Source organism: Enhydra lutris, unplaced genomic scaffold (assembly GCF_002288905.1).
Source record: "Enhydra lutris kenyoni isolate GAN:26980312 unplaced genomic scaffold, ASM228890v2 scaffoldscaffold8, whole genome shotgun sequence".
NCBI lineage: Eukaryota > Metazoa > Chordata > Mammalia > Carnivora > Mustelidae > Enhydra > Enhydra lutris.
Genome location: NW_019154092.1, coordinates 17,815,430 through 17,825,996, shown reverse-complemented (window position 1 = coordinate 17,825,996; position 10,567 = coordinate 17,815,430). Strand labels below are relative to the sequence as shown.

The 10,567-nt window shown below is 41.9% G+C and overlaps 1 pseudogene; it reads left to right on the top strand.

Moving 5' to 3' along the window:
- Window positions 1-5,356: 5,356 nt before the first annotated feature.
- Window positions 5,357-10,322, top strand: LOC111142697 (annotated as a pseudogene).
- Window positions 10,323-10,567: the final 245 nt, after the last annotated feature.

The window sequence follows — 10,567 nt, the reverse complement described above, 5'->3', positions numbered from 1 at the left end:
ATTAAGATAGACAAAAACCAGGAAACATTGAAGTTAGTCATTTAATTTCCTTACTAATTCAGAGCTGCCTGGAGTCATTTCCTGCGGGAATTTCACGTCTTCCCATTGAAGTGTTCCAGCAGCTGGTGACGAAATCATCAGCTCAGGCTGTGGGTGATACTCCAGGCTCCAATTACAAATCAGGTGTGGCTTTTGTTTTGTTTTGTTTTGTTTTTAATATTCATGATGGAGCCAGATCAACTTCAGAAATAAATCTAAACACCTTCTAGAATGACGTTTCTGCATTGCCCTAAAGCAGAAATTTGGTCTAGTGGGAGAAACCGAAGACAAAGCAACCTAACTTGAAGATTTGGCTCAGCCATTAATTAGTTGTATGACCTTAGCTTTCACCTCCTGTGCCCTAATAGCCTTGTCTACGTGAGCGTAATAATTCACATTTTACCTAGCCAAGTTGTTTTGAAGATGGAAGGAATAGTAGCCAAAGTCTGAATGTAGCTATTCTGGTTGCTGCACATGACTCTAAATGTAAAAATAAGCTTGTAAGAGTCTTAAGCTTAGAGAACTTGTCTTACACTTCACTGGGTCTGGTGTTGGCCAGTGCAATGTGTTGTAAATACAGTAGAAAGCTGATAAATCAGAGAAAACATCTTCTGTAGTATTATGAGAAAATTTCTCCCTGTCCTTACAGGTCTAAAATGTACAAGCTTTGTCCTCATTCCTAAGTTGCCTATTTACTTGGGAAACAGAAACCAATAAGTTAATCACACTATTTATTTTTTTAAAAGAATGGCAGGAGATTTGACCAAACATGTACAGTCCTATGTTGCTGAATTTGGGGTGGGGGAGGGTGCAGCCCAAGGTACATCCTTTTCTTGTCCAGATGTCTTCCTGACTGAACCTGTCCATTGAACAAGGAAGGATGCTGGTAATAAGTCATGTTTCAAGAGTATATTTTGTTTGTTTTGGCAGTCAGAAGGCATAAAGAAGTCTGCATATTTCCCAGTTTGGGTGAGGGTATACTGACTTCTGGAGAATTTGAATCAGTAAGCTGGAAGAAAAGTTCAAACTCCAGTTTCAGAAGAACTTGGCTATGCATGTTAAACTGTGGGTTCATAGATTCTTCTGCTTTAAGGGTCCCCTCCACTCTGCTGTCCTTGACAGCCTGCACCAAAACTGAGGACTGGGGAAGTCAATGGACTTCTGAATGAAGACATTGTCTGACCAGTATAATAAAAGAGCATGAAACACATTTTTTTCAACTCTTTCGAATATATTACATTTATTGAGAACTACAATTAAGTTATGTAGTTTCTTTTTCTTTTTTTTTTTAAGATTTTATTTATTTATTTGACAGAGAGAGAGAGCACAAGTAGGCAGAGAGGCAGGCAGGGGTGGGGGCGGGAAGCAGGCTCCCTGCCGTGCAGGGAGCCCGATGTGGGGCTTGACCCCAGGACCCTGGGATCATGACCTGAGCCAAAGGCAGAGGCTTAACCCACTGAGCCACCCAGGCGCCCAAGTTATGTATTTTCATCAGTAAAGCACTTCTTTGATTGTGGACATGAGGCTAAGTTTTAGCTATCTATAATGACACCAGCACTTAGTGGTTCAAAAAAAATCTACAGGCATAATTATTGAGCATATGATGAATTGTGGGTGTATAGAAATGTTGAACATTGGAGTGTGATATTCTGTACAACAATGGTCTTTAATTTTGTGTTAATTTTAATGATAAACTAAACAAATGAATATAAATATTGTGTTCAGGTTCTGGAGTGAAACATTATGGGTTGAAATTCTATATATATGGGATGGATTTGAAAATGCTATTGAATTTCTCTGAGCCCCAATTTTCCCATCTGTAAAATCACAATCATAATAGCATCTATCTCAAGCAGCAAGTATGGGAATTTAAATGGGACAGTCTAGGTGCAGAAAAGTGCTTGACACATAGTAACTAGTCTGGAAATCTTAACTATTAGTATTATTATCACCATGGTCATTTGGATGACCACCGTACAACAAACCATTGCCATATGATTTCACAGTATCTGTATTTAAGACTGCATTGATGCCAAGAAGCACGTTCATTGTCACAGGTAGATAAGAAAGGAAGAGAAGTTAGAATTAATACATAAATGATGTATTCGGGCCAAGTAGAGTGCAAATGACATGGTGTTTTATTGTACACATGATGGTTTCCCAGTGCCTTGGGTGGGAAAATGGAGCAGTCACACTGCAAACCTACCTAGCGGCGTGCTGGATTGTAAGGAGCTGCCTTATCAGCCTCACACTCACATTCTGAAGAGCAATTTAGTTTCAGCCGAACAACATCATCTGTCAGAAGAATGTTAATTTGAATATATTGGGTTTATTTGCATTGAGTTGTAAACTCTTTTAGTTTCATGGTTGCATTAGAGATACAACATAAGGAGTGTATGCTTTGTTTTGTTTTATACTCAAACACATTTAGTACTCAAAAGTTTTAAGCCAACACCAAAGGTGCACGAATTTCTTCTTCTTTAAGGCGTCTCTACATGATTCAATCTTGAGAAACACTGATGTTTGTTAAGAGTGGACTGTAAATATGTTGGGGCAATGCCTGACTATGTGGTTCTAATATATTTGCATGTGCCCACTGTGTACAGGGCACTGTCTGGGCACAAACAGTGATAAAATGTGGACTATGTCTAGTTAGGAAAGATAGGAAGGGTGTATGGTGTGTGTGCGTGTGCGTGTGTGTGTGTGTGTGTGTGTGTGTGTGTAAGAGGGACAGGTAACATTAACAATATAAGGTACCACTTAGGATCAAGTGAACAGTACAGAAAGTATCCTAAGAATTCCAGAGAGGGTCTGATTGCAGGTAGCTAAGGTGTGGTTTTGTGGGGACAAGGGATTTGAGGTAAGCCTTAAGTAAAGACGGTAGAAGGCATTCCAGTTTTAGGAAATGGGTGTCTGGAAGTAAGGAATAGTATAAACAAAGGAGGTGGCTATTTTAGTTACATTCAGTTGTTTATTGCTTGATTTAGAGCAAAATATTAAAATAAGTAAAGCTTTCCTAAAACAAGCAATATATTCTATCTTGGTCAGAAGTTCACATTTTATTTCTACAGTGGCTATGACATAGCTTCTATGTGCTCTGCCTCTCTTGGAAACTTCCAAGTAGCCTGGAATCACGGTATCGCCCTCATTTTGATTGGTGAATATTGCCTTAAAATGGCACTATAGAGATTTAATTGACTTTTAAGTGGGTTCTCAAGTGCCAATGTTTCATAAATTAGACAGAGGGGTCTTGTTCCTGAAAGAAAGTTAGAGATTCTTTGTCTCAGATTAATGTAAAAACAGGTAAAATTTTATTCAATTTTAATTTTCTCTTTACATGTTTTTCTGATACCTACAGTGCCTACTTTTGCTTATCTGCTAGCAAATTCCAGCAGATAACAAGTTAATGATTAATTAGCAAACAAATACTAGTGGAAACTCATAAAGAGCCAATTACATTGAACTGATATGTGTGTTTGGATGTCCATGTTAATAATTTCGTAATATGGTCATATTTCTTGCGATCATTTTTTCTACTCAGGTTTTGGAATGAAATATATCAGAATCATGTGGTATTCTGCAATGAATGTGGTGCTCTCTGTAAGAGCTCCATGATTTCCAGAGCTCCTGCCCCTAAATTTTGAGAACCGGAGTCTAAGAGATAACCTACGTCAACTTTAAATGGAATGGTAGACATGTGAATTTAAACTTAGTGCCACAGATGTGTTTATCAGGCTGAAACATTTTGCAGCCTAAACCATGCCCTCCATCAGGTCATGGGCAAGCAGCTGGCAAAGCAGATCACTATGGTAGAGTGGCTCTGTCTAAACATGGAGAAAGTCAGCTAAATGGAGACCACCGTCCTATTTACAACAACAAAAAAAAGATGTTTCAACACAACGGTGACACATACTCAAAACCTAATTGGAGATTGAATTTATGTAGTTGTGGGAGACACTATGGGTGCCTATCCCATGCTCTTTGAAGTACATTTCACACAGTCCCTTGAGAGGCCTCCAGGATTGTGTCCAGTTACCTACAATAGAGGTAAACTTACTGGCTTTCTTCTCTTCCTGGACTCTCTTTACTGCACTTCCTGAGATCACCTTCTGAATAGACATCTCACACACAAATTCTTGCCTCAGGCTCCGCTTTTGAAGAATTCAGGATATTAATGTACCTAACAAATACCTCGTGGATCCCTGGAGTCATACAAGGGAAATTAATCATAATAAATGTGTGCCTGTTCATACTTTAGGTATCATTCTTGAGAGCTTACTATGTGCCAGCCATTGTACCGAAAGCTCTCCCTATGGTATCTTATTTAATCCTCACAACAACCTTTTCAATGACATATTATGCATATAATTTTTAAGATAATAAACTAAAGCTTCAGAGGGTTAGATCACTTATTGAAGGTTACTAGTAAATGACAAGTCAAGGACTCAAACCCAAATCCTTCATATTTTTTCTGTAAACTTGTGCAACAAGTGTGTGGTTTAGTCATTGAGATCTTGATTTCAATCAAAGTTTTAACAGAACTACAAACCTAAAGAAGCATCTTCATAACAAGTACAGAGGTAACAAGAGAAAGAAAGAAACCTGTAGGAGTGTGTCCATCCTCTAGATGATCTGTTCTCAACATGCATTGTCTTCTAGCTGAAAGAAAACAAAACTGAAGCAGTTAAATGGTATTTTTTAAACCTCAAAATTAAAATAAGATAAAAAAAAAGAAGCATTTTATTTTTATCACAGCCATCTCAATTCTTTGCTTTGGATCATAAAGCTTTGTCATTCAAGAATCTGGTTTCTGAAGCATGCCAGTTCTCAAACAAGTAGTGGTCCGGAATCCAAGACCCTTCTTTGGCTCAGCCCTTGGGTTCCTCAACCCCCGGTGGCTCTGCTGACTGATCTCACCCACTGACCCAGGACTGAAGTGGAAGAGTCAAGGGATATAAGCTCTCTCCCCTATGCCAGCTGTCCTCGTTTCCTCATTCGAACAGGATCCCTAACCTTCTTGGTGCCCCTGCTGCCTTAGTACACTCATCCGGAAATAAGTGGGGTTCCTGTGATCTAGAGATCTTGTTAAAGACCTAACTAAAGATCTTGTTAAATTTCTCAGAAATCCCTCAAATTTTTCTTCCATTTCCTTATTTCACAAACGAGACAGGAACATGTTTTTATTGGAAATGATACACAAGTACACAGAATAAAGTGTGGCAAGGCACCCACACCATTCTACTCTAGAACAATTGTGGTTTAGTGTGTGTCATTCCAGTCCAAGCAAGAAACCCTTGTGTCTTGGTGGCATGAAATCATGGCGCCCCCGGGATTTAACAGGTTCCAGAGCATGGAATTATCTTCCATGTGTTTGGGCGAAATGGAGCCTGTGGCAAAAGAGAAAGTGAGTTACTAATTAGATTTATGGCCATTACTCCCTGAGCAGCCCTCTGCCCTTGGTAATCTCCATAGCATTTCAGATAGAATCTCTCTCTACAAAAGATCCAGAAGACTCTGTAAGGAGAAAGCTGGCACATCTCCTGCTCACCCAATAAAAAGTCAGATTGTTATTAAACAGTCCCCGAGGCTACTGTGATTTACATTCATTTTAATGGTTCTCTTTGTAGAGTAGTCCCTTTAATGGGGGATGCCCTCCAGGTTCCTATTGGTTGCATTTAAAATAAATATGACACCATCTCCAGCTGTCCAGCTCTCCTTTCATGCTTCAACCCGCAACAGAAAGTACAGAGACTTGATATTTCCCCCTGAGAAGCTCTCACATGTTCAAGGATGCTCAACACCATTATTTGTGTAGCAGAGAGCTAGAGGTGGACATGGCCCGAGTAGCCATCACTGGGGGAATGCGGTTGTACGCCAAAGAATGCAACATAGCTCTGGGAAGCAATGAACTAGATGGACAGAAAAGCCACACACGGAGAAATTTAAATCTTTAAAGATTTTATTTATTTATTTATTTATTCATGAAAGTCGGAGAGAGAGAGAGGCAGAGGCAGAAGGAGAAGCAGGCTCCCCGCTGAGCAGGGAGCCCGATGCAGGACTGGATCCCAGGACCCCAGGATTATGACCTGACCCGAGAGCAGACGCTTAACCATCTGAGCCATTCAGGTGCCCTAGAAATTTAAATCTTTAAACAACAAAAAGAGGAAATAAAATAAGACGTATAGCACAATGTTATGCCTACAGTCTAACACACATTTTTATGTAAAACGATCCTACACGTGTATTTTCAAGCACACACCCTAGGACATGCACCCAACAGAGGCGTGTGGTGCCTCTAGGGGAGAAAGCAATGGGGATGGGAGCAAAAGAGAAAAATTCTAAGCTGAAACAGACACAGCTCTTACAAGGAATGATGAATTAGCTGGATGCTAAAACTTGATGCTTTGGTCCTGAGAAGTAGTAAACAAATAAATAATGAATGAAAGAAACCACAAAGGCACCTGTCTTTTGCTTGGCTTTAAATTAAATCTCACCACCTGCAAACACTTACAGACCTCCTTCTAAGCACAGGACATGATACAAGTTCTGCTTTGTGACCATGGACAAGTCACTACACCTCTCTGGACCTCGGTTTCTTCAGTGGTAAAAATAACAAAAAGGAAAGGAAAAGGAAAATGAGCGCACGTACTGTCTATGTTACAATGCACTATGGTTTGTAAGACTGAACCAAAGTAATATCTGAGGCCAGGCATGCGTGGGCACTGGGGGAATGCCCGTCATTTTCCTCTGTGAAATTGGGAGCACAATTGGACCGGAGCAGGCAAAACACTTGGACATTTGTTCCTAACTCACCTCCAGGGCACCAAGAGCCAGACACAGGTGTTCATATGATGTTCAAATGTTATCTGTTCTTGTACAGGAGAGAGGGGGATCTAGCTACAACCTGTCACCCCATCAGTTGCCAGAATTAATTTGCAGAACCAGCACAGGCGCCCCTCATCTCTTCCCCCTCCATTGCAAAGCTGCAGGCTTGGTCAAAGCTGACTGTCCACGCTGAGGCCAGGCCATTCTCCAGACTATAAAGTGCACTCTCCTAAGACCTGAGGTCCAAGGTCAGCTCCTAAAGAGAGAGGAGCATGGCCACCGCTAAGGTTGCTGACCCCAGACCCTTGAGCTCTCTGTACATGCCCCAATCCAAGAGGAGTCCCTAAAGCCTTGCTTCATATGCTAGAGAAGAAAGCATTGTACTGTGTCTGTTCTTCAAGAGAAGAAACAGTCCCTAAGAGCCTCAGAGAATAATCTCTCCCACAAGCTGAGCGATCAAGGTTTCCTCTGCAAACAAACACCAGGAAAACTAGCAGAGCAGGAAGCTGGATTGGGCCCAGGCTGCTGGTCGACAGCGATCCAGCCAGGTCAGAGCCTGGCCTTGTGCTACAGGGGACTGGGAAGGTTTGGACACATTCAGGGAATGAGCCCCATAAAGAAGGGTGGGAATAGTTGTGTGAGCCCAGGACATGCGAGTTCTGTACTAGAGATCCCCTGGAGGGCTTCTGGCTGTGTCTAGGCAAAAGGGTCCTTGGCAGAAGCAGGAGAAGCCTCCAAACGTTCTCCAGCCTCAGAGTCGACTTCCCGTGGGTTTTAGAAATTCTCTTAAGTTCCACCTTAAGCCACCCCCCACCAATTGCTATGAAAATGTGAGAAGACAATAGAGAGAGAGCTCAGTCACACGATTTTAGTTTCTTTCCTCCTTTACGTGTGACATTACCCAGAGTTTCCGTAACCACAAATGAGAAGTCTACCTCTACACCGGGTGTCCGCTGTTTCCCAGCAGCATCTCCCGCAGCTGTCCATGCGCAGTGGGCCTTCTGTGACCCGTTGGACCAGTTCAGCCTGTGGTGCAAGAGAAAACCTTTGGTTCTTCCTTTGACATGTGTAGGCTCCCGGAAGCTATCAGAGGAAAGCTGCCCCTGACGTTTTACAGTGAACCCCAGGGAGACCCACTCCAAAACAATACTGGAAAGAGAGGAGAAGCGAATTGGGGGAAATCGGAGGGGGAGAGGGAGCGTGAGAGACTGTGGACTCTGAGAAACAAACTGAGGGTTTTGGCAGCAGGGGTGGAAGTTGGGGTAAGCCGGGTGGTGGGTATTATGGAGGGCACGGATTGCATGGAGCACTGGGTGTGGTGCATAAACAATGAATGCTGGAACACTGAAAAAATTTAAAAAAAAAGAATACTGTGCCCTCCCTGGCCTCCTCATCCAGGGCCATCAACTTGCCCCTACTTCCTGAGCACCTCCAGAAACTTCAGACTTCGAAGTCCTACTGAAGGTCCCGTTTCTGTACTCTTTAACAAAAATAAGGTGGGGGTAAGCTGGCCTAGATAAGATCATTTCAGGGAGCCTGTCTCTATCCAGGCCCAGCAGCTCTAGTAATGTGGAAGCGCGTTTTCATTTGTACTGGTCACATCCACCCGGCAGTCGCCTGGTTTTCTTAGGGAAATGTTAGCAGACTCCAATAACCACCACAGGAGAGGGAAGTGAAGAGAGGGCACAGAAATGGAAGAAGTCGGCATTTGCGGAGTGCTGACTATGAGCCAGGTGGGGGAGGAAAGGCATCTTTGAGCTGAGCGAGCCTTGGGCACCCCAGGACCTTGCCCTCCAGCAAAGAGAGAGGAAAAGCACAGCTAGGGAATTGCCAAGCAGAAGAGTTTTGTGTACCATGAATCAATTCTCTAAATGTTTTTTGAGCATTTACTGTATCCCGATCCCTTTGCAATGGTATAGAAGATATTTAAGAAGTACCTCCTGCCCCAGATGAGCTCAGACTCTGACGGGGAAGCCAACATTTAAAAAAATAAATGCAAATTACTTGCAGTCATAAAGGTATGTACATTCAGAGCCACAAGGCTAGGGGAACTTTCAAGTGGATGGGAGGTTAATCCTACATCCTGCTTCTGGTATCATATTGTCTGTCACCTTAAATGTTTATGCTGTTGAAAGTTTGGAGATTTTTCTGTATTTTCATGGGTGTCTAGAAGGTGAATATAAAAAGATTCTAAAGATCTTCAGAAAGAGGAAGCATGCTAGAAAGCCAACCGATGATGGAAAAGAAAGTTTGAGGACCTCACTCATTAGACAAGAAAAGTTTCTACAAAGTTAATCAAAATGTGTGGGAGTGACTGGGCAAAGAACAGATAATTCAGTGGAATGTCTCATCCAAAAACCTTCTCAAATATATTTAGTACCTTAGTATATGGAAAAATTTACAACTCAAATCAGTGATGAAAGGCAGGGTCATTCAATAAATGGTGTTGAATGCCATTTGCAAAGATAACTATTTTGTAAATGGATTAGTATTTGCAAAAATATGACACATCTCTCCCACCCTATGTCAAATTAACTCCAGATGGACTAATAATTTAAATATTTGCAAAAGAAACGCTCCAACTTCTAGAATAAAACACAACCTGAGCGGAGGATTTCCTAAGAAGGATAACAAGGACAGAGGGTTTAAGGATAGTGCTGATAGGTGATGTTCCATATGGGAAGGGATGTACAGAGTCACTTCCTTCCATTGCCTGGAAGCCAAGGGTCAAGAGGGCATCAGTGAAACACCAGCAGACACTGACATTGGAGGGGTGAGGGTGTGTAAGCATGTATTTTATTTTTCAATGATGATTATGTATTATTGAATAATAAAAAATAGAAACGTCTTTTTTTATGACACATGTCTGGGAACTCAACCTTCAAAGTATTTTTCATTTAACTAACCCCCCAAAACAAGCAGTAACTAAAAACAGTATGTCTGCTAAGTTAGTAATGCTTTTTCACATACATTATGCTATTTTTTCAAAATAATCCAATAACGTGAATGCTTTCATTTTGTCTACATTCGGTTGATGAGGACTCAGGTTGGCTTGTCCAAGAGCATGCAGCAAAGGGGAAGCAGAACGTCAAACCATCTCCCGATATCCACGTTCCAGGTGACGTCACAGGTGTTGCTAATGCACCATTAAGTTTGTGTGGACGGTTCTCCCACTCGGGGCCGGAAAGGGGGCGGGGCTGAGGCGGGGGCTGGGGCTCGCGGTGGGGCTCCGCTGGCCTTGCTACGTCTGCCATTTCCCATTTTCAGAGTCTGTTGACCATAATATTGCTGCTTAAATGTCCCTGTGCTTGTATCTGATCCTTGGCAGCCAGCTTCCTGGACAGAAATAAAACTGGGTTCTTGGGTATATTTTGGAAGTGGCCAGAACTGGTTAACTGAAGGGTCCTTATGATGCGGAATGCTGTAGGGAGATGGTCGTCAGCATCCTCTTCGTGTAATAGCTTGGAAAAACAGCCGCATTTAATTGCCATCTGATTTCAGTATGAAAAAAGGACATATCTGCAGAAAATAATAGAATGAATGATTAACCCTTTTATCTCTGAACATTGAATGAGATAAATTTCCAGCTGCTGTTAGTTATTTCTGTTATTGGACCAATGTCCTGTATAAACAGGGTGTAACCATGTAATACTCGAAGAGTTTAATATGCCTGTAACCATCAACCTCGGTGTGATCACCACAA